Here is a 23170-nt window from a genome sequence, read left to right on the forward strand (position 1 = left end):
AGACACATGTAGTGGAGTAAAGTAAAATGTTTGGCTCTGAGATGGAGTAGATGTAAAAGTATTGGAAATTGGAAATACTCACGTATAACAAATACCTCAAAATTGTACTTAAAAGTACAGTACTTGAGTATATGTAGCCTACTTTAGTAATTTACTTAAGTTACTTTACACCACTGGCGGGAGCAGATGGACATTTCATATTCAGGGATTCACATTGCAGACACTGCTACCGACTATCCCTCCAACAGACAGGGCACAATTTCACACATTTCCCACACAGGTTCCAACTTCCAACCAGGTTTGACACGGTCTTGTCTAGAATGTGACACCCGTGAAGTGCAAAGGTTCACATTTTATTCAAAAAACCTCCTCGGTGCAGGGGTTTGCAGACTATTTCCACTCAACTATTCCAGCCCCGACATTAATGTCCCAAAAGCTCCCGACACTGTGGTAAATATTCATGGCGGTGGGCGGACACAGCGCAGGTAGACATGACTCGGGCAAATTGCTCAGATGGAAAGAAATCATGAATAGCCGGCGGCCTGCTGAAAGATGCATTCAATTCATAAATATCCCACAGTGACATCAAAAATGGCATGAAGTTGGTGGATGTTATTTTAAATTTAAAGCATCTGGCCCGGGGGATTCAGGACTTCAGAGAAAAGACAAGCAGGTCACAGCCCATTGGCCTACAGAATAGAAGTGAATACAACGGTGAAAGGTTAGGAGATATGTACAGTACCCAGCCATTTCACCATGTCTTTAAAGACGAAGTGCCGTGTGACCAGTTGAAACACTTTTTTCTTTTTTTTCAATACTGTTTTTATTAGGCATTTTGTATGTGACATAACTTCAGAATATCATTGACAGATAATGAGTAATTAAGTTATATAAAATGAAAAAAATAATAGTGACAGGTAGTGTAAATGTCAACCCATATCTCCCATAGTTACTGCACTTCTAAATTAAAATGTACTGTAGGTGGATGGTGGGCGACTAACGTAACATAAATGAACACTCCAGAGTTACATTAACAACTCGGATTTGATTAGCTCTGAATAATAAAGTTATCAGCTCTTTGGTCATTAATTAACCTCGCACAACATGATACATTACACCAGTCCACTATACGTCTTGTTAATTATAATAATCCTATGTACTTTGAAACGTGATATGTTAGAGCCCATACAGAGGACAGGGGGAAAGCTGTGCAGCATAAAGGCTTTTAAAGAGAATGAAGGGTATCTTTCTAAAATAAAAAGGAAATATGTTGAGCAGATAAAATAAAAAGGAGAGTTTAGTTAATAGGCTCGTCAAAGTGTCACAGTTTCAAAGCCTATCTGTGACTATAACTGTAAAAGTGGAAAGTGAAAACCCTAGGTTTTCATGGTAACGGCTTTCTTGCACATATTTCCCAAATATTCTTGCTGGTATCTACTGAAATCAAATAAGAAAATACTCCCCCACCATGATACGAATAATGTTGCATACCGACACAGGATTTGACCTTAACCCATCTAGACCTGAGGCCGATTCTAAAACAAAAAAGTATTCTATTAAATCAGACAGTTCTCTGAAAAAACAATGTTTCTATGTCAGTGGTTCCCCCAGAATGATATGTAATTGGCCGCTGACCCCCATCTCAAAATATGTTGTTCCAGCGACCCTCCAGAAGCAAAGATTTGAGTTAAAAACGTTTGCTCTGAAAGAATATAGCCTATATTCAAAGATTTGTACCACATTTTCACGATTTTTCAAAAATAGCAAATCTACAAGCTCGTAGCCGGTGCCGCGCTATGAGCTTGTAGATCTGCTATTTTTCAATAGCTTAAGTATAACATAATGCTTAAAACACCAAAAGGGTTCTCGTTTAAATCCCAAACCGCACCAAAGGGTCGGGTCGGGACGAGACGGTTTTTAAGGTCAACCACTCATTGAGTTGCATTGGTGTGGTTGACCTTAAAACGGTTTTGTCCCAAGGAGTCCCTAACGGTGTAGTTTGGGCTTTAGGCCTGACTCACACGTGCACAACAGATTGATGTATAGCTGATGCATGAGACTTATTGACTGATGCAAGCTCACAATGCATTTCCAATGGGAGTCACATGGTTTGATCAGAGCTTTTGTCACGACAGACCAGAGCAGACGTTGTGTGTGAGGGGGGACAGACATCCCGTTAAAATCACCCGTGGCTCCCGACATACAGAGCGGGTTAAAACTAATCCGTGCTGCAGGTTAAAAATCACCCGTGGCTTTTCCTGTGAGGTTAGGGTTAGGTTAGGGTTTGGGATAGTGTTAGTAATGGTCTGACTAACGGGAGGTCGGACCAATGCCATGTTACCGTGGTGAGGGGGACAGAAGCTTGGTCGGACCAATGACATGTAAAGGCTCATTCATAGTTTGGATTTTCGGTGGTGAGGTGACCACCGAACTACAACATGACGTCATTAGCCGCGATGAAGAGCAAACCACCGCCACCGCCCCAGCCCTTCTCTCTGTTTTTACTCACCACCGCTCCACGTTATTTCAGCTCCGGTGGTCACCTCACCACCGGAGCGGTGGTCACCTCACCACCGAAAAGCCAGACTATGAATGAGCCTTTACCGTGGCGAGGGGGACAGAAGCTTGCTCATACTGTAGGCTTACAGTCTCTGCTGCATCATCACCCACTCAGGTGCACCGCGACAGATAAGTAGAAAACCTCTGCTTCGCCGGAGGTCATGTCCACTGATTGATAAGGACATAACACAAAAAGGAGAACAATATAATCCTGCCTCTGGTGACAGAGTGAGATAGTCACTAGCTCCTATAAAGACTTGTACACTTTCCCATGTCCCGCTACCTCTGCACTCTCTGTGTCTATGTCTCTCTCTCTCTCGCACACACACACACACACACACACACACACACACACACACACACACACACACACACACACACACACACACACACACACACACACACACACACACACTCTGTGTATAGCACTCATGTCCTTGTCCTTAAATCAATTGCCTCCGTGGGGATTAATGAAGTCAAATTGAATTGATGCAAAGACAGCGTGGCGTCTCTCCTTCTCATATTGAAATGAAATAAAAAATATAATGTGTTTATCTCAAATTGCCTCTGACCGGATTAACCAGTTTAAAGATCTTCCCGGAGGAGTTTGGTTTGCAAAAAACCCCCAAAAAACTCTGCGCCCCGCTATACTACTGTGGTATAATTTCTTCGGTTTTTAAGGGGGCGTTGAACAAACGGGCAAAAGGCACACATCGCTGGCTCAGTTTGAAGTGTTATTCATGTTTGGCCTGCGTGCACCCCTCTCATAGCTTGGAGGGAGGAAACACTGCCGTCTCGAACCAAGATGCAATAACATGTTCGCTGTTGATGCTGTTTGCTCAGACAACTAACACCGTTAGGACTCACGGTCAGCGGTGACCATGGGGGGGGGGGGGGTCCTTTTATCAGTGGTGTGCACAGATAGACACTAGGGGTGCTAGAGCACCCCTGCCCTTTTCCCTCTGGACAAATGTGCCCTTTAAAAAAAAAGTGTACACTTTGTGGACCATTGTGACATTGATCAATTCTTGATAAAAAGCTTCTATAATATATTATTTAGGCCCCAAAATCTATAAATCTCACACTGTTAAGGCAACCGGCCGGTTCCACGTGCTGTGCACAAGGTGCCCTTTTTTCACTTGAGCACCTGCCCCTCTAAATGTCTGTGCACGCCACTGTCTTTTATCGTCAGCCAGTGGTGGAATGAACACTTCTCATGTGAAGTGAGGGGCACTCTTATCATCATACATCATCACATTCCTGCCAATCACAATGATGTGGCGTCCTTTTTTCTTTTTTTTTATTATTTCTTTTTTTTAGGCATTTAGCAGACGCTCATAATCCAAAGCGATTTACATTAAGCAATAACAAAAAGCATGGCATACATCACATAAAAAGTAGTTTATCATGAAACATGCGTAAGCTAAGAACGTAACAGTGGAGTATCTATGTAAACTATACATACTATATTATATATTATACATGTGTAGCCTACTATAAAGTGCTATGACTACATAACATGCGATTCTAGTGCTGTCTACGTAACATGCTATAAGTCTTTAAAATACTATCTAAGTCTACATAAAGTGCTATATTTAAAATACTATCTAAGTCTACATAAAGTGCTATATTTAAAATACTATCTAAGTCTACATAAAGTGCTATCTAAGAAGGGGCTAGTGCTACGGGCCATGGTGGAGTCTGAAGAGGTGGGTTTGCAGACTACGGCGGAAGATTGTGGATCTGCTATGAGGGGGGGGGGATTTATTATATCGGAAGACAGAAAATAAGTTGTTAAAGTTCCACAAAAAAAAGTTTTCATCTTGCAGTGCGCAACACAAACAATGGCCCAAAACCCAACACCAGGAACAATGGAAAGACTGACGGCGGGAGAGAAGAACAGAGACGGATCGGTTCACAGTAATGGCCTAGCTCGCCCCGAAAACTCTGTCTATGCTCTTTTATTCTGTGAAAATATCTCAGGCACAGCCGCGTCTTAACCCATTTGGACCTGAGATCACATTCTAAAAATGTCTTCTCCTGACAGTTTTCTGAAAAAGCTATGTTTCTATGTCAGTCGTTCTTCGATTTTTCAAAAATAGCAGTATACATAATGGCACCACGCAGCAGCTGTTTCCTGTTGTTTGCTTTTTTAGGCCTGACGTCGAAATAAAAAAAAACGTTCGCTCTGAAAGAATATATATTCAAAGATTTGTGCCGCATTTTTACGATTTTTCAAAAATAGCAGATCTACATGCTCACGAGTGGCGCGCTTTGAGCTTGTAGATCTGCTATTTTTCAATAGCTAAAGCATAACATAATGCTAACACTAAAAGGGGTTCCCGCCCAAAACGGGTTAATCAGAAAGATCTGTGGATATGTCTTTCAAGACATATCCCGAGGCCTCTTCTGTGCAGTTGTTTGACGTTTTTATTAGGATAAAACATCCCTTTCATTATTTCACAGCTCACTTCCACGGCAAGAATATGCAATCCATCCTTTTTGCAACAACTATGGCGGTCCAGCAGATAACACGACGGGCCCAATCTGCCCAAGAGCTTCTTGTCAACAGTTTTGCAGCATCACACCCTGTCAGTGTAGTGCCAGACCAAGTGACCAAGTGTCCCTATTCAGGGAAATTATTTCTAGCACTTTTGTTCAACAATGTAGCTGTTTTAATTAATTCTCATCTATCTATTATAGTTTTTAGTTTTGCATACTTTGTTTTCCAATGCTGTTAGGTGCTTACAAATAGACACACATGGCACACAAAGCACGGTGCTATTTGTTTGCACACTCTTGTACACATACATACATACATACATACATACACGCACGCACGCACGCACGCACGCACGCACGCACGCACGCACGCACGCACGCACGCACGCACGCACGCACACACACACACACACACACACACACACACACACACATACATACATACATACATACATTACTTTGGCTATAACCTGGTATGTGCTTGCATATGAACACACATGGCACACAAAGCATGGTGTCATATGCTTGCACACTTTACACACATCATCACTTGTCTATAATGGGTTATCTGTCTGTCATCTATTTGTTCATTAATGTACTCTGTCTTTGCTCTGTCATAGTACCTGTGACATCGCTGGCCCCTGCTGGTGTAAGGGACACCTGTCAATCACCTGAGGGCTCTGGGTGCCACACCCTGTGGCAGCTGTGTCTTGTTGCATGATTGGGAGGAGGCTATAAATAGGAGCATGTGGCCAGCAGCTCAGTCACTCCCCAAACACCCATCAGAACAGTTGTGTTCCCTCCCTGTTGAATTTGTTCTTCTTTATTTCAGTTACAGGTGGGCTGGTCGTAAGTACTCTTTTGGCGTTTTGAGTTTGGTTAGTTTAGTTTGTTTTGTTTGATAGTTTATGAGGAGTCTGTGCACTTCGACACGCACATAGTGCGTAGCTGCCCAGGCTCCCCACCTTATTAGTTGTGACCAGCCCATCCTTTGGTTTGTTTGTTAGGTTTTTAGTTTACATTTATGATTGATTTCGGCATTCATTAATCCACTAATTTAGAAGTTCATTCATTCACTACTTTATTCATTTGGTTATTCAGCGTTCTTTTTTTACTTCGTTCATTCATTCGTCCCTTAACTTATTCGTTGCCTGTTTGGTGTTCAGTACATGATTTCTATGCCTTATTTCAGTTTTAAATAAACCCTTTGTAAAATGTTGAACTGCCTTGTGTTGAGTTATTATGGTATGGTCCTGGTGTTCGAGCCAAGTTCTTACGGACCGTAACAAATGCATATATTTGATATTGCTGCATTTTAATGTATATTGTTAATTATTTTTGTGTTTTGTATTTCGGCTATTAAAATTAGGCCTGCCCCTCAATTGTACTCTGAGCTTAAATAAAAATATAGCTATGATGATCATAAAGTGAAGTATTCAAATAGGCTCCTCAATATCAGCATTATAACTGGGGATGGTTTGGATGTTTTAGGGCAGTGGTTCCCAAACTTTTTCATGTCAAGGACCCCCAAATTGACACTGCAGACCCCCATTAGAAAATATACACCACATTTTTGGCCTTTCGTCGCGTTTTGACCTTTCTAGCGATGAAAAACACGCATCGTCGCGTTTTGGCCTTTCTAGCGATGAAAAACGTGCATCGTTGCGTTTTGACCTTTCTAGCGATGAAAAACGTGCATCGTCACGTTTTGACCTTTCTAGCGATGAAAACGCGCATCGTCGCGTTTTGACATTTCTAGCGATGAAAAAAGCGATTTGACCTTTCGCGTTTTGACCTTTGACCTCTAGCGATGATTTGACCTTTCGCGTTTTGACCTTTGACGCGCATCGTCGTGTTTTGACCTTTCTAGCGATGAAAAAAGCGCATTGTCGCGTTTTGACCTTTCTAGCGATGAAAAAAGTGCATCGTCGCGTTTTGACCTTTCTAGCGATGAAAAACGTGCATCGTCGCGTTTTGACCTTTGACCTCTAGCGATTTGACCTTTCGCGTTTTGACTTGACCTCTAGCGATGATTTGACCTTTCGCGTTTTGACCTTTGACGCGCATCGTCGCGTTTTGACCTTTCTAGCGATGAACAACGCACATCGTCGCGTTTTGACCTTTGACCTCTAGCGATCTGACCTTTCACGTTTTGACCTTTGACCTCTAGCGATGATTTGACCTTTCGCGTTTTGACCTTTGACGCGCATCGTCACGTTTTGACCTTTCTAGCGATGAAAAACGCGCATCGTCGCGTTTTGACCTTTGACCTCTAGCGATTTGACCTTTCGCGTTTTGACCTTTGACCTCTTGCGATGATTTGACCTTTCGCGTTTTGACCTTTGACGCGCATCGTCGCGTTTTGAACTTTCTAGCGATGAAAAAAGCGCATCGTCGCGTTTTGACCTTTCTAGCGATGAAAAAAGCGCATCGTCGCTTTTTGACCTTTCTAGCGATGAAAAAAGCGCATCGTCGCTTTTTGACCTTTCTAGCGATGAAAAAAGCGCATCCTCGCGTTTTGACCTTTGACCTCTAGCGATTTGACCTTTTGCGTTTTGACCTTTGACCTCTAGCGATGATTTGACCTTTCGCGTTTTGACCTTTGACGCGCATCGTCGCGTTTTGACCTTTCTAGCGATGAAAAACGCGCATCGTCGCGTTTTGACCTTTCTAGCGATGAAAAAAGCGCATCGTTGCGTTTTGACCTTTCTAGCGATGAAAAAAGCGCATCCTCGCGTTTTGAACTTTCTAGCGATGAACAACGCGCATCGTCACGTTTTGACCTTTGACCTCTAGCGATTTGACCTTTCACGTTTTGACCTTTGACCTCTAGTGATGATTTGACCTTTCGCGTTTTGACCTTTGACGCGCATCGTCGCGTTTTGACCTTTCTAGCGATGAAAAACGCGCATCGTCGCGTTTTGACCTTTGACCTCTAGCGATTTGACCTTTCGCATTTTGACCTTTGACCTCTAGCGATGATTTGACCTTTCGCGTTTTGACCTTTGACGCGCATCGTCGCGTTTTGACCTTTCTAGCGATGAAAAACGCGCATCGTCGCGTTTTGACCTTTGACCTCTAGCGATTTGACCTTTCGCATTTTGACCTTTGACCTCTAGCGATGATTTGACCTTTCGCGTTTTGACCTTTGACGCGCATCGTCGCGTTTTGACCTTTCTAGCGATGAAAAAAGTGCATCGTCGCGTTTTGACCTTTCTAGCGATGAAAAAAGCGCATCGCCGCGTTTTGACCTTTCTAGCGATGAAAAAAGCGCATCGTCGCGTTTTGACCTTTCTAGCGATAAAAAACGTGCATCGTCGCGTTTTGACCTTTGACCTCTAGCGATTTGACCTTTCGCGTTTTGACCTTTGACCTCTAGCGATGATTTGACCTTTCGCGTTTTGACCTTTGACGCGCATCGTCGCGTTTTGACCTTTCTAGCGATGAAAAACGCGCATCGTCGCGTTTTGACCTTTGACCTCTAGCAATTTGACCTTTCACATTTTGACCTTTGACCTCTGGCGATCTGACCTTTCGCGTTTTGACCTTTCTAGCGATGAAAAACGCGCATCATCGCGTTTTGACCTATGACCTCTAGCGATTTGACCTTTCGCGTTTTGACCTTTGACCTCTAGCGATGATTTGACCTTTCGCGTTTTGACCTTTGATGCGCATCGTCGCGTTTTGACCTTTCTAGCGATGAAAGACGCGCATCGTCGCGTTTTGACCTTTGACCTCTAGCGATTTGACCTTTCGCGTTTTGACCTTTGACCTCTAGCGATGATTTGTGTGATTGTGTGTACCCAAATAGCGATGATTTGATTGGCTGAGGGCTTAAAGTGAGGATAGAAAAGTGATTGGCCGGAATGAGGAGGGCTGGGACATGAGAGCGCCCCTCATTAGCCAAAGACTCCAACAGCCCCTACAATGCCACAACATAACAAAGAGTGAGCGGGTGAGACAGTACTCAAGGGGTATAGGCTATATTATGTGATCTTCATGTTGGCTGCTTTAGGCCGTGTTTCTTCGTAAACTCCTCCGTATTCTTAACATATTTCTTATGGTCCTTTGTGAATTCGTCTGCCAGTTCTGCCCTCAAGAGGGTGGTCTGGCTATCAGGGTTGTTTACATGCAGGCCGATGAGGGACTGAATGACTTGATCAGCTCTGGTCTCTGGCTTCCACTTCTCTGCGCTGATCACAGGCAGTCAAACCTGTCCTTTCTCATCAATGTTGGGGTGGTATAGCTCTTTGTCTTGAACGTGACCTTAGGAGGCTTGAAAGGGTACTCCTTGGGGATGATCATTTCAATGCTGAAGGCGCCTTTGTCATAAGGTCTTTTATCTGGAACAATGAGCCCTTGCCGTTTGAATATGTTTGATTCATCAACCTCAATCTTCCAGAAACTTTTAATTCCGGACTTGCAAATTCCTCGTGGAGCCTTCTGATCGCCATCATCTTACAACTTTCCACTGATAAAAGTATGAGATCTGATGCCCCCAGATTTAAGGCACCACGCAGAGTTTGCAATTATATTGTAGTTTAAAAAAAATCACACTTGTGTGAAGAGAGGGGCGCTCTTATCATCATACATCATCACATTCCGTGCTCAGCCAATCAAATCATCACATTCCGTGTTGGTACATATACGTTTTTAACTCAAATCTTTGCTTCTGAGGGGTTCCTGGAACAAAATATTTTCAGATGGGGGTCGGTGGCCAATTACATATCATTTTTGGGGTCCTTGACATGAAATTATATTGAGCACTACTGATACAACAACATATAGGTATTTAGAAAACTGTCAGAATTTAGAAGACATTTTTTTAAATTTCGACGTCAGGCCTAAATGGGTTAAGTTCTGCTTAGTGATCAACATCTAACCGTGGCTAGAAAACATGACCAGCAGTGGTTATAGTGGTGGCAATGGAGACACAAATCACAAATGGCCTCCTTTGTTCCTTATGGAGACACAGAGGACTCAAATTATTGGCTTAGGAATGCGATAAATGTGCAAAAAAAATATCCATGAATTCAAGTCTCTATGGGGAGAGTAAACAATATAAAAAAAAAAGTTATTTTGTAGCTGAACTATCCATTTAAGACTTTTTAATAACTCTAAAAAAATAAAAAACAATAACTGCATCAAAAGTAATCAAAAGTACACTGTACCGGCCAGTGAAACTCCCCTGTCAGGTGAAAAGAAGCAGCTTGGACTCCTCATGCATAGAAGGAAGCATGAGGTCAGTCCGCTGCCCCCCCCCCCAGGTTGGCAGAGGAAGTGTAGCGCCCAGGATTACATTAGATAATTTACACTGGGTGAAAAAATGGGTTGCAAATTCGTGGGACAAAAATTTAATAAAAAATAAAAAAAGCAAGTACACTGTAAAAGAATGTCAAATATTCCAAAAAAAGTAAAAGGAACATAGACAATCTCTATGGTTCACAAGGCCATATATGCTCTTAAGGTCCATTAATGATTGTTACCATGAAACAACATTTCATTTTTTTTTTATAATATTTATTTTATTTGGAAAAAGCAGTACAGTATAGACAGCATTTATATTTATACATAGGACACAAGTGCAATTCCCAGGATTTTTTCCCCCACCCCTCTTCCCTCCCTCCCCCCTCATGCCCCCTCCAAGTGACTCCATCTCCAATGTCTCTGTACAATCCTCGCTTTCTTCAGATGGACTACATATGGCATCAAGTCAACACTTAACAGGGGCAACAGGGCAATATCACTTCAGAGTGTACATTTCAGGAGAAAAGGAAGAAAGAGTGGGCAGAAAAAGCAAAATACACACACACAATAATAATACCGTAAATGGTCAAAAAACATTGTAAACCTGAGTTCCAGCAGTGGAACCCTTCCACTGCCCAACCTCCTAACTAAGGGATCATGAAACAACATTTCAACATACAAAAGTGTTGTTTTAAATGGGTCAGTGATTGAGCTGAATAAATGTAGGCGATGACATTTATCTGCAACAGAGGAGCTCAAGAGACAGGATTGGATTGCGAGTTTTTAGTCTGCTGTGCATGACTCATGAACTACTGGCACCATTAGGCGCTTGCCAATATTTTATACTGTTTATATAAACTCCTGTTTTTTTATACAGTTTTCTGCAAATTGATTCTTGTGAAAATTTCTAGGGAGACAAAGACTTAGGTATGCAGCACATCCCCCAGTCATGACATTATACTTTTCCCATTTCTAGAAACAAACACATTTATTTGTTCACTCTTGCGCTGAAGTTTATGCGATTTAAATGTCAGAGCCATTTTTCATCTGTAATGAAACTATTTTCGCCAGTATGGCCATGTGGCAATAAAACAAACCCGACTTTATGAGGGCTTAGAAGTGATTTTTCCACTCTGGCGGAACACTGGCTCAGTTTTAGCACACTGGCGCGTTAATGCGCGTTCAGGAGTGAGCAACCACTGGGCAGGTGACAGAATAGGAATGAGCGAGTGGTCTACGCTAAAACTGTAGTCAAGAGAGCCAATGGTGTGGTTGTGTTAACATTGTAACCACACCCATATGGGTGATTCATCATGGACAAAACAGTGCATTCTTTTCTCAATTCTTGCAGAAGAGATGTTAGGCTATATTCTTATCTTCACTATAAATGAAGCTCGACCATAGACGCACTTGGTCTTCATTGTCAATGGACCATGACCTGGTGTTTCACGATAACTTTCACATAACCATGACCTGAATCTTTTCCTAATTGAATGTCTGCCTAACAATATTTTCTTTAGCAAAAAACAATTGAAAGAGGAGAATGTGTGCACATCTAGTACCTGTATTTAGAACAGTGCCATAAATATGTGTGTGTGCGTGCGTGTGTGTTTTTGCAGAGCTTTAAGCCAGTGTGCAGATGTCTTTACCTTCTATTTGATCTTTACTGTAAAAAAAACATTTATCTTGTGAGGACCAGGGAAACTGTCCTCACAATGTCTATTACTCAAATTCGACTACAATCTAGGCATTTAGCAGACGCTCTTAATCCAGAGCGACGTACATTAAGCAATAACAACATAAAGTCATACATCAAATACATAGAAATAGTCAACTAGGGTCATAAGAAAAAGTAAGAACCTAACATCCGTCTAACAGTAGAATAGCTATACAACAACACTATAAGTAAACACTATGGAATGCTATGGTGACATTTCTTCTTACGCCTTGGATGACAATTGGATGTTTTAGGCATTTTGTTCCAAAATTATGTTTTGCAAAAATCCACCTATTGGTGGCGCTATAACAGGCCAATGTGAAAAGGGTGGGATATATTCCTCAGCCTAGTAGAAAAATTGCACGCTGTGTTCATGATTTGAGGCTTTTTGTTCAAAACGGGCCAATCCTGCAAACTTTGAAAGTCAATGTTAGCCAATTAGAATGGAATATGAAATATCGGACAGATCCGGCTTGAACACATGACTATAGAGATACTGTGTAACGATTTGTGGACAGAATTTGGAATTTGTTTTAATATCAACAAATGTGTTTTTCAAAAGTTGGCCTCCTGGTGGCACTATAACAGGCCGTTCTGGAAAATTTGGGGCAGAGGTTCATCGTTGGCATCCAGGGAGTGTGTGCGCAAGATTTGGCATTGACCGGGTTAACCGTGCCGGAGATTAGCTGTACACAGACCGACGGACGGACACACACACACACACAAACACACGGACGGACAGACCCACACACACACGGACGGAGTGCAAAACATACTCTCTCCCCATGCCTTCGGCCTGGCGGAGACAATAAGATATTTTAGCCTTTGCACGTGCCTGCAAGGTCATCGAGGCTAGGGCAACTAAGTACACTTGTGGGGGATCGACATTTGACCCTCACAAGTAGGCTATAGTAATACAAGTAGAAAGAGACACACACACACACACACATACACACAGCCGGTCCGCGATTGAACATATTCCCTATATCATCCCCTGAAACTTTTTGTTCCTCTGGGGTGCCTCTAGTCCAGGGGTTCCCAAACTGTGGTGCGTGCACCCCTTGTGGTGCGCGAACGGCCTCTAGGGGGTGCGTGACATGAAAGGTTAATGGCGGTTTTATGGCATTATTTAGCACAAGCGGCAAAATCCGGTAAACCACTGTTGTAGGGAGATGTATAGAGCAGCTGTGGCAGTATAGAGGGTATGCGCATGCTTAAAGTGAATGGCACATCGAGTGGCAAATCGAGTGGCAAAGCAACATCCAAAGTGAGTTTAACATTGTTTAATGTTGTTAAAGCAGTCAGATTTTTTTTCTGTTGTATGGGCTGTCGAGGCCAGGAAGTAGTTTTTTGCTCAGTAGGCGTTCCTGCATAACTTCCTGGTTTGATGATGATGTCACGCGCATACCCTCTATACAGCAGCTGCATGTCTCAGTGCAGTGACGTTCTGTGATTATTTGCCATAGTCAGATTCAAAAATGTATAATTTTCGGCCAAATACAACGAGACTTAGCGTGGGGGGTGCGTCAGCTATAGGTAAGGAGATAACAGGAGGTGCACGGCCAAAAAGGTTTGGGGACCGGCCCGCTGCTCTAGTCTAAAGAGACGGCTCCCGCTTTATTACAGCCACTCTGCAAGACACTTGTCAAGCGTGGTGTGCAACCTCAGCAGTGCAGGTTGTGCCCTGCAGCCATTGAGCTATGGCAACAAAGCCTTCATGAATATCTGATTTACCTCCCACACCCCGGCCGTCCGCTCCCGGGCCTCCTCATCCTCCTCCTCCTCACCCCGGCGGAGTTTTAAATGAAACCGTTCTCTTGTTGTTTCGTCAAAGAGCTTTTTTTTTTTTTACACCCACCCTATGAAATATATCTTCCTTGTGAAAAGCTGCATTAAGTGGACTTGAGTTTGGGTCAACTTAGTTCATAATCTGAAGACCTTCTGGAACATACTGTAACCTACTGTGAAGCTGTTCACAAAAAGTTGACCTAACTTTGCTACTACAGGGAAAACATGCACATGTACAGTAGTGTCATGTACTTATGTTACTATTTTTTATACTCTTTTGATTGCTCTTTCTTGCACTCTTTATTCTGTCCCTTTGTTTGCTGTGCTTGCTGTGTTTTATTGTTGTTTGAATGTTATGCTATCTATGCTGCTGCATTGTCTGTAAGGAAGCCAAACACCTGTACACAAGATGTAACAAAGTACAACCTTGAACCATTGAACCTTGACTACAGTTTGATAATGAATGTTTAAGTCATGGGTAGTCATGACAACAACATTTTATAGCAACACTTGTGTGATGCATCACACCCCGAACAACATGCCGATTCCACATGAAAGGGAAACCGGGAGATCAGGTGCACACATACACACACATTATACAACGCACGCACGCACGCACGTACGGCTATTTTTCATGTCATCGCCGCACAACAAAGCATTAAATAGGGAAAACTCTAACCCTAACACATACAGTAAACCTAACATCTAAAACAGACGTTGCAACACTAACCTGACTCTTTTTGTAATTGTAAACTTCTCTATTTTTTTTTGTCTTGTCAGGTTCTCATAATTCTACTATACTTGGAGGAACATTTGGTCCTCACAAGTATAGTAAACGCACACACGCACACACACACACACACGCACACACACACACACACACAAATAATAAGCACAATAAACTTAACAGCCACATGATCGTTCCCCGATTTATGCTGCCAAGTCCCCCTCAGACATTAACAACCGACCTCTCATAATGCTGTGTCACTGCTTGGATACGAATGTAGTCGTGTTTATATTTGGCAGCCTGACCGGTTCTCACCCCAGGGGTCCTTGGGGGGGGTTCCAGGCAAAATGAGAAACAGCCAAGTCCTATTTTAGCCACACTATGTTTAAAAGGAGTAGTTCACCCAAAATAAAATGACTTGTTTTCTAAGGGCCTTTCTGCCCCGCTCCCATTGTTTACATTGAGTTTAGGAACCAACATGGCCGCAGCACCAGGAGGGGATGGGGCAGAGGGGGGCGGGGTGGGGTCGACATGTATGCCCTTACTGGGTTGCGTTCACACATTCAAGACACCTACCTGTCTTGTGTCTTCTGTGTTTAATGGCAGCTCCAATGCATTTCCAATGGAAGCCCAATGGTTTGACCAAACATTTTAGTTTGATGGAGGGGAGGGGGGCAGAACACATCCATCAAAGCTGTGTTCAGACACACGACGCAGGTGTCAAACACAAGACAGGTGTCTCGAATGTGTGAACGCAGCCCAGTAAGGGCATATATCGACCCCGCACCGCTACCCTCCGCCCCACCCCCTCCTGGTGCTGCGGCCATCTTGGATCCTAAACACAATGTAAACAATGGGAATGAGCCGGGGCCGAGAAAGGCCCTTATTACACAGCCCATGAAGCCTGGAATTCATGGAGATTCCGAAGCCAATAATTTGATTACCGGGCGGCTGCCTGGTCAGTAGAAGACTCTAGTCTCCTACTGCTGTTCATCAAATTATTGACTCAGCAATTCGACCAAAACAAAGAAAATGAATTCAAGGCTTAATGGGCTGTGTAATTGATAGAAAATAATAATAATTTTAGGTGAACTACACTCCTTAAGCCCCATTTTATTTGTTGATATTACAGCTTGTTCAACATAGATCCGTTACTTTCAAAATAATGTCAACAAATGTTGAAATCCTTTCAAATGGGGGGTCCGCAGCTATAATCCGTATCAATTTGGGGGTCCCCGGCAGGGAAAATGTTTGCAAACCACTGGTCTGGGTAACGTTCATATGATGCATAGATCGGTGATGATCAAGGGTCTGCGAGGTACTGCCGTGTCTCTGCGATCACTGGCAGTCGCCACATTTGGAGGAGGCGTTGCATCTTGTAATGTATACATTCCTACATAAACAAATGCCTCAGTCAGTTTACAGATGCTTTGGAAACCATTTGAGAAGGTCAACTTCTATGGCAACATTTTACAGAGCCAAATTAACAAATATACACAACTCCATCACACAGTGAATTTAATGTTGTTTAAAGTCATTTAATGCAATCAAATAGGACTTTTCTGTTTGGATGTATGGGCTGTCAAGGCCAGAAAGTAGTTTTTTGCCACTCAGTAGGCGTTCCCGCATAACATCCGGGTATGATGTCACGCGCATACCCTCTATTGGCCGATGACACGTGAACACTTTCATACGTGAATGAGCGCAAGGATAGTCAACGGCCCAGCGCATTCACATCTGGCACATAAGCAATCCCAGAATGCACGGTTTCCAACCCGGAAGAACCAAGCCCCCAGGGAGGCTCTCTAGCGTAGAGGCTCTCTAGTGGTTAGAGCGTGAACTGCAGGCGGACCCGTGCATTCATGACGAGGAAACCCCGTGCAGCTGGGCTTTAACATTGAGCGCTCAGTTGCACTTCCGCATTTGACCACCAAAATTTGGTGGTCAAATGCGGAAGTAGAGCGTTCTTCAAAACGCCACTGAGCAACTTCCACCAAACTTCCACCAACTTCCACCAAACTCTTCTCCCTTCTGGCCCCAAAACTGTGGAATGCACTTCCCGTTGCAATCAGAACTGCAGCATCACTCCCGATCTTCCGCCGTAGTCTGAAAACCCACCTTTTCAGACTCCATCATGGCCCATAGCACTTACCCTACCCCCTTAGACAGCACTTCTTAGACTTATATAGCATTTGAAACAGACTTATAGCATGTCATGTAGACAGCACAATAAGTGCATTGTATGTAGTCATAGCACTTCATAGTATATATGTACAGCATAGTATAGCACATATGTGTAGTTTATATGTATAGTGTCATTATATAGATATGTTCTAGTTATAGTTTATATGTATAGTGTCATTATATAGATATGTTCTAGTCACGGTCTTAGCTTACGCATGTTTCGCGATAAATGCATTTTGTTACATATGTGATGTATTCCCATGCTTTTTGTTCTTGCCTATTGTAAGTCGCTCTGGATTAAGAGCGTCTGCTAAATGCCTAAATTGTAAATTGTAAATTGAAATGAATAGCGGGGGGACGGGGATATCGCTCCGGTTCAGTCTCTATCCTTTTATTACTCTACTATGGGAAGAACACCTCATGCGCTGGGTGAGCAACTCAATGCAAGTGGATGAGAGGAGAAATCCGGTGATGTCTCTGGTATTAATATGTACTCTAAGGTCAGTACACCTTCTCAGACCATGTCATAAGGTCATGTTCTCATCATCATCATTTTTCGACTGCGGTCGAGATCGTGGATTTCACAATAACACGCCAGACTTCCCGGTCCTTCATTGCCATCCCCAGTTCCTGCTTACTGATGCCTGTGTCCCTAGCGATGACATCAGGGAACGACAGTTTTCTACCTCTGGTCTGCTTTGAGGCAGGACTCCAGAGAAGAAGGGAAGATATAACCTCATTGTCAACTCTGTAGCAGTGGCCGGCAAACTGTGTTCTTCTGGATCGGACTAGTGAAGAAACACGGGGACGTTTGCCGTATATTAGATAGTCGATGGGTGGCTCTTCCAAGACAGATTTTACGCTCTCATTAGATGGCGGGTGTAAGTGCCATTCAACCGTTTCTCTAGTTTCTCTAGTTCTAAACTTCTATCACTGGTAAAACATAATGGTAACTGGAGAAATCTCACCAAACAATCGCCTACACCCTACAGCAATCAACACATATACTGCACATGAAACGCAACACAGCCTATAAGGTTGTTTATGTTAATTGTGTTTGTACTTTTTTGTGAACCTAAAATAAGTGTTCAAATTCATTAGGAAAGAACTCGAGAGCGGATTGGGCACTGGAATTTGATGGGAATAATCGGTAATCGTCAAAATGATGTCAGCCTCTCAGAACAAGACTCAGAACAAGAGATGCAGGTGCGGGCAGGGTTTGCACTCCAAGGCCCATGCAGGCTGGTTGTGTGTTTGTTTTTACCGAGTTCATTGTCTCTATAGATGTCTCAGTCCTAACATCTTGTGGGTGACGACAAAGATGTTTTTGTTCATTTTGTATGCTTTGAGCCAGGTATGAAAAAAAATAATAATAATCCTTTCCGCGGCTCATTCATTCCTTTTACAAGCAGAGCATTATATCTGTAAAGCACCTCTCCTCAGAAGTAATTTGGTTTGAGCTAATGAGCGGGTAGAGGGGAGCGGTTCCACGTTTAGGTTTTAAACGCCTTTGATGAATGACTCCTGTCCCAGTGGCTCGTGCTGTCATTAGCTTGACACCAGATAGAAGTGAAGTCCTAAAAGAAAATGGAAAATTGATTTACCTCAATTTTCATCCGGAGCAGATAGTTAATTCCACCGTAATCCCACGCGACGGTGCACACACACTCGATTAGAAAACAGAGCGCGGGGCTGCTTCCTGTTGCAGTCATGTGCAAAGAGTCCATGGACTATATGGACTATAGTCCATATAGTGGGATGGGAGAGTGCAATACTGCAATACTTGAACCTTGATATATTTGCACAGTGTGGGTAGGATAATTATTTTTTGAGTGGTGTAAACCACTCCTACAACTGGCTTTTGTGTGCAGAAAAAAATGAGCATGGTTGCTATGTTCAAAATAATTTCTGACGTAATTAAATCACACCCGGGTGAACAGGGTGAACATAGCAACCATGCTCATTTTTTCTGCACAAAAAAAGCCAGTTGTGAAATCACATCCGGGTGTGATTTCATTACGTCAGACATGATTTCATTACGTCAGACAGACCTTACACCACTCAGTTCACACGGGTGTGATTTTTATTTGTACTATGAACTGTATTTTTTGTACTATGAACTGTGTGTGTATGTATGTAATGTAGAACGCTGTCTCTTGGTGCCCAAGACAAATTTCTCCTCGGAGACAATAAAGGCTAATTTAATTGAATTGAATAGTCCATGGACTATAGTCCTAGTCCATATAGTCCATATAGTCCATGGACTATAGTCCATATTATCCATGGACTATAGTCCATACACTCTAACGCACTACTCTAGCCAGTGCCCCCCCCCCAGTGTCCCCCACTCTAACCCACACTACTCTAACCAGTGCCCCCCCAGTGTCCCCCCCACTCTAACACTACTCCAACCAGTGCCCCCCCCCCCCTGTGTCCCCCCACTCCAACACAGTACTCTAACCAGTGCCCCCCCACTCCAACACACTACTCTAACCAGTGCCCCCCCCCCCCCCCCACTCCAACATATTACTCTAACCAGTGCCCCCCCCCCACTCCAACACACTACTCTAACCAGTGCCCCCCCCCCAGTGTCCCCCCCACTCTAACACTACTCCAACCAGTGCCCCCCCCAGTGTCCCCCCACTCCAACACACTACTCTAACCAGTGCCCCCCCACTCCAACACACTACTCTAACCAGTGCCCCCCCACTCCAACACACTACTCTAACCAGTGCCCCCACCCCCCCCCCCCCCCACTCCAACATATTACTCTAACCAGTGCCCCCCCCCCCCCACTCCAACACACTACTCTAACCAGTGCCCCCCCCCCCCACTCCAACACATTACTCTAACCTGCAGTGCCCCCCCACTCCAACACACTACTCTAACCAGTGCCCCCCCACTCCAACACACTACTCTAACCAGTGCCCCCCCACTCCAACACACTACTCTAACCAGTGCCCCCCCACTCCAACACACCACTCTAACCAGTGCCCCCCCACTCCAACACACTACTCTAACCAGTGCCCCCTCACTCCAACACACTACTCTAACCAGTGCCCCACCACTCCAACACACTACTCTAACCAGTGCCCCCCCACTCCAACACACTACTCTAACCAGTGCCCCCTCACTCAAACACACTACTCTAACCAGTGCCCCCCCACTCCAACACACTACTCTAACCAGTGCCCCCTCACTCCAACACACTACTCTAACCAGTGCCCCCCCACTCCAACACACTACTCTAACCAGTGCCCCCCCACTCCAACACACTACTCTAACCAGTGCCCCCTCACTCCAACACACTACTCTAACCAGTGCCCCCCCACTCCAACACACTACTCTAACCAGTGCCCCCCCACTCCAACACATTACTCTAACCAGTGCCCCCCCACACCAACACACTACTCTAACCAGTGCCCCCTCACTCCAACACACTACTCTAACCAGTGCCCCCCCCCCAACCCCACTCCAACACACTACTCTAACCAGTGCCCCCCCACTCCAACACACTACTCTAACCAGTGCCCCCCCCACTCCAACACACTACTCTAACCAGTGCCCCCCCACTCCAACACACTACTCTAACCAGTGCCCCCCCCAACCCCACTCCAACACACTACTCTAACCAGTGCCCCCCCACTCCAACACACTACTCTAACCAGTGCCCCCCCACTCCAACACACTACTCTAACCAGTGCCCCCTCACTCCAACACACTACTCTAACCAGTGCCCCCCCACTCCAACACACTACTCTAACCAGTGCCCCCCCACTCCAACACATTACTCTAACCAGTGCCCCCCCACACCAACACACTACTCTAACCAGTGCCCCCTCACTCCAACACACTACTCTAACCAGTGCCCCCCCCCCAACCCCACTCCAACACACTACTCTAACCAGTGCCCCCCCACTCCAACACACTACTCTAACCAGTGCCCCCCCCACTCCAACACACTACTCTAACCAGTGCCCCCCCACTCCAACACACTACTCTAACCAGTGCCCCCCCCAACCCCACTCCAACACACTACTCTAACCAGTGCCCCCTCACTCCAACACACTACTCTAACCAGTGCCCCCCCACTCCAACACACTACTCTAACCAGTGCCCCCCCCCACTCCAACACACTACTCTAACCAGTGCCCCCCCACTCCAACACACTACTCTAACCAGTGCCCCCTCACTCCAACACACTAATCTAACCAGTGCCCCCCCACTCCAACACACTAATCTAACCAGTGCCCCCTCACTCCAACACACTAATCTAACCAGTGCCCCCCCACTCCAACACACTACTCTAACCAGTGCCCCCCCCCCCACTCCAACACACTACTCTAACCAGTGCCCCCTCACTCCAACACACTAATCTAACCAGTGCCCCTCCACTCCAACACACTACTCTAACCAGTGCCCCCCCACTCCAACACACTACTCTAACCAGTGCCCCCCCACTCCAACACACTACTCTAACCAGTGCCCCCCCACTCCAACACACTACTCTAACCAGTGCCCCCTCACTCCAACACACTACTCTAACCAGTGCCCCCCCACTCCAACACACTACTCTAACCAGTGCCCCCCCCCCAACCCCACTCCAACACACTACTCTAACCAGTGCCCCCCCACTCCAACACACTACTCTAACCAGTGCCCCCCCACTCCAACACACTACTCTAACCAGTGCCCCCCCACTCCAACACACTACTCTAACCAGTGCCCCCTCACTCCAACACACTAATCTAACCAGTGCCCCCCCACTCCAACACACTAATCTAACCAGTGCCCCCTCACTCCAACACACTAATCTAACCAGTGCCCCCCCACTCCAACACACTACTCTAACCAGTGCCCCCCCCCCACTCCAACACACTACTCTAACCAGTGCCCCCTCACTCCAACACACTAATCTAACCAGTGCCCCTCCACTCCAACACACTACTCTAACCAGTGCCCCCCCCCCCACTCCAACACACTACTCTAACCAGTGCCCCCTCACTCCAACACACTAATCTAACCAGTGCCCCCCCACTCCAACACACTAATCTAACCAGTGCCCCCCCACTCCAACACACTAATCTAACCAGTGCCCCCTCACTCCAACACACTAATCTAACCAGTGCCCCCCCACTCCAACACACTACTCTAACCAGTGCCCCCCCCCCACTCCAACACACTACTCTAACCAGTGCCCCCTCACTCCAACACACTAATCTAACCAGTGCCCCCCCACTCCAACACACTAATCTAACCAGTGCCCCCTCACTCCAACACACTAATCTAACCAGTGCCCCCCCCCCCACTCCAACACACTACTCTAACCAGTGCCCCCTCACTCCAACACACTAATCTAACCAGTGCCCCCTCACTCCAACACACTACTCTAACCAGTGCCCCCCCTCACTCCAACACACTAATCTAACCAGTGCCCCCTCACTCCAACACACTAATCTAACCAGTGCCCCCCCACTCCAACACACTAATCTAACCAGTGCCCCCCCACTCCAACACACTAATCTAACCAGTGCCCCCTCACTCCAACACACTAATCTAACCAGTGCCCCCCCACTCCAACACACTACTCTAACCAGTGCCCCCTCACTCCAACACACTACTCTAACCAGTGCCCCCCCTCACTCCAACACACTAATCTAACCAGTGCCCCCTCACTCCAACACACTAATCTAACCAGTGCCCCCCCACTCCAACACACTAATCTAACCAGTGCCCCCCCACTCCAACACACTAATCTAACCAGTGCCCCCTCACTCCAACACACTAATCTAACCAGTGCCCCCCCACTCCAACACACTACTCTAACCAGTGCCCCCCCCCCACTCCAACACACTACTCTAACCAGTGCCCCCTCACTCCAACACACTAATCTAACCAGTGCCCCTCCACTCCAACACACTACTCTAACCAGTGCCCCCCCCCCCACTCCAACACACTACTCTAACCAGTGCCCCCTCACTCCAACACACTAATCTAACCAGTGCCCCCCCACTCCAACACACTACTCTAACCAGTGCCCCCCCCCCCCCCCACTCCAACACACTACTCTAACCAGTGCCCCCTCACTCCAACACACTACTCTAACCAGTGCCCCCCCACTCCAACACACTACTCTAACCAGTGCCCCCCCCCCCCCCCACTCCAACACACTACTCTAACCAGTGCCCCCTCACTCCAACACACTAATCTAACCAGTGCCCCCTCACTCCAACACACTACTCTAACCAGTGCCCCCCCCCCCCCCACTCCAACACACTACTCTAACCAGTGCCCCCTCACTCCAACACACTAATCTAACCAGTGCCCCCTCACTCCAACACACTACTCTAACCAGTGCCCCCCCTCACTCCAACACACTAATCTAACCAGTTCCCCATCACTCCAACACACTACTCTAACCAGTGCCCCCCCCCTCACTCCAACAC

The sequence above is a fragment of the Electrona antarctica genome, assembly GCF_951216825.1.
Source record: "Electrona antarctica genome assembly, chromosome: 18".
In the NCBI taxonomy this organism is placed as follows: Eukaryota; Metazoa; Chordata; class Actinopteri; order Myctophiformes; family Myctophidae; genus Electrona; species Electrona antarctica.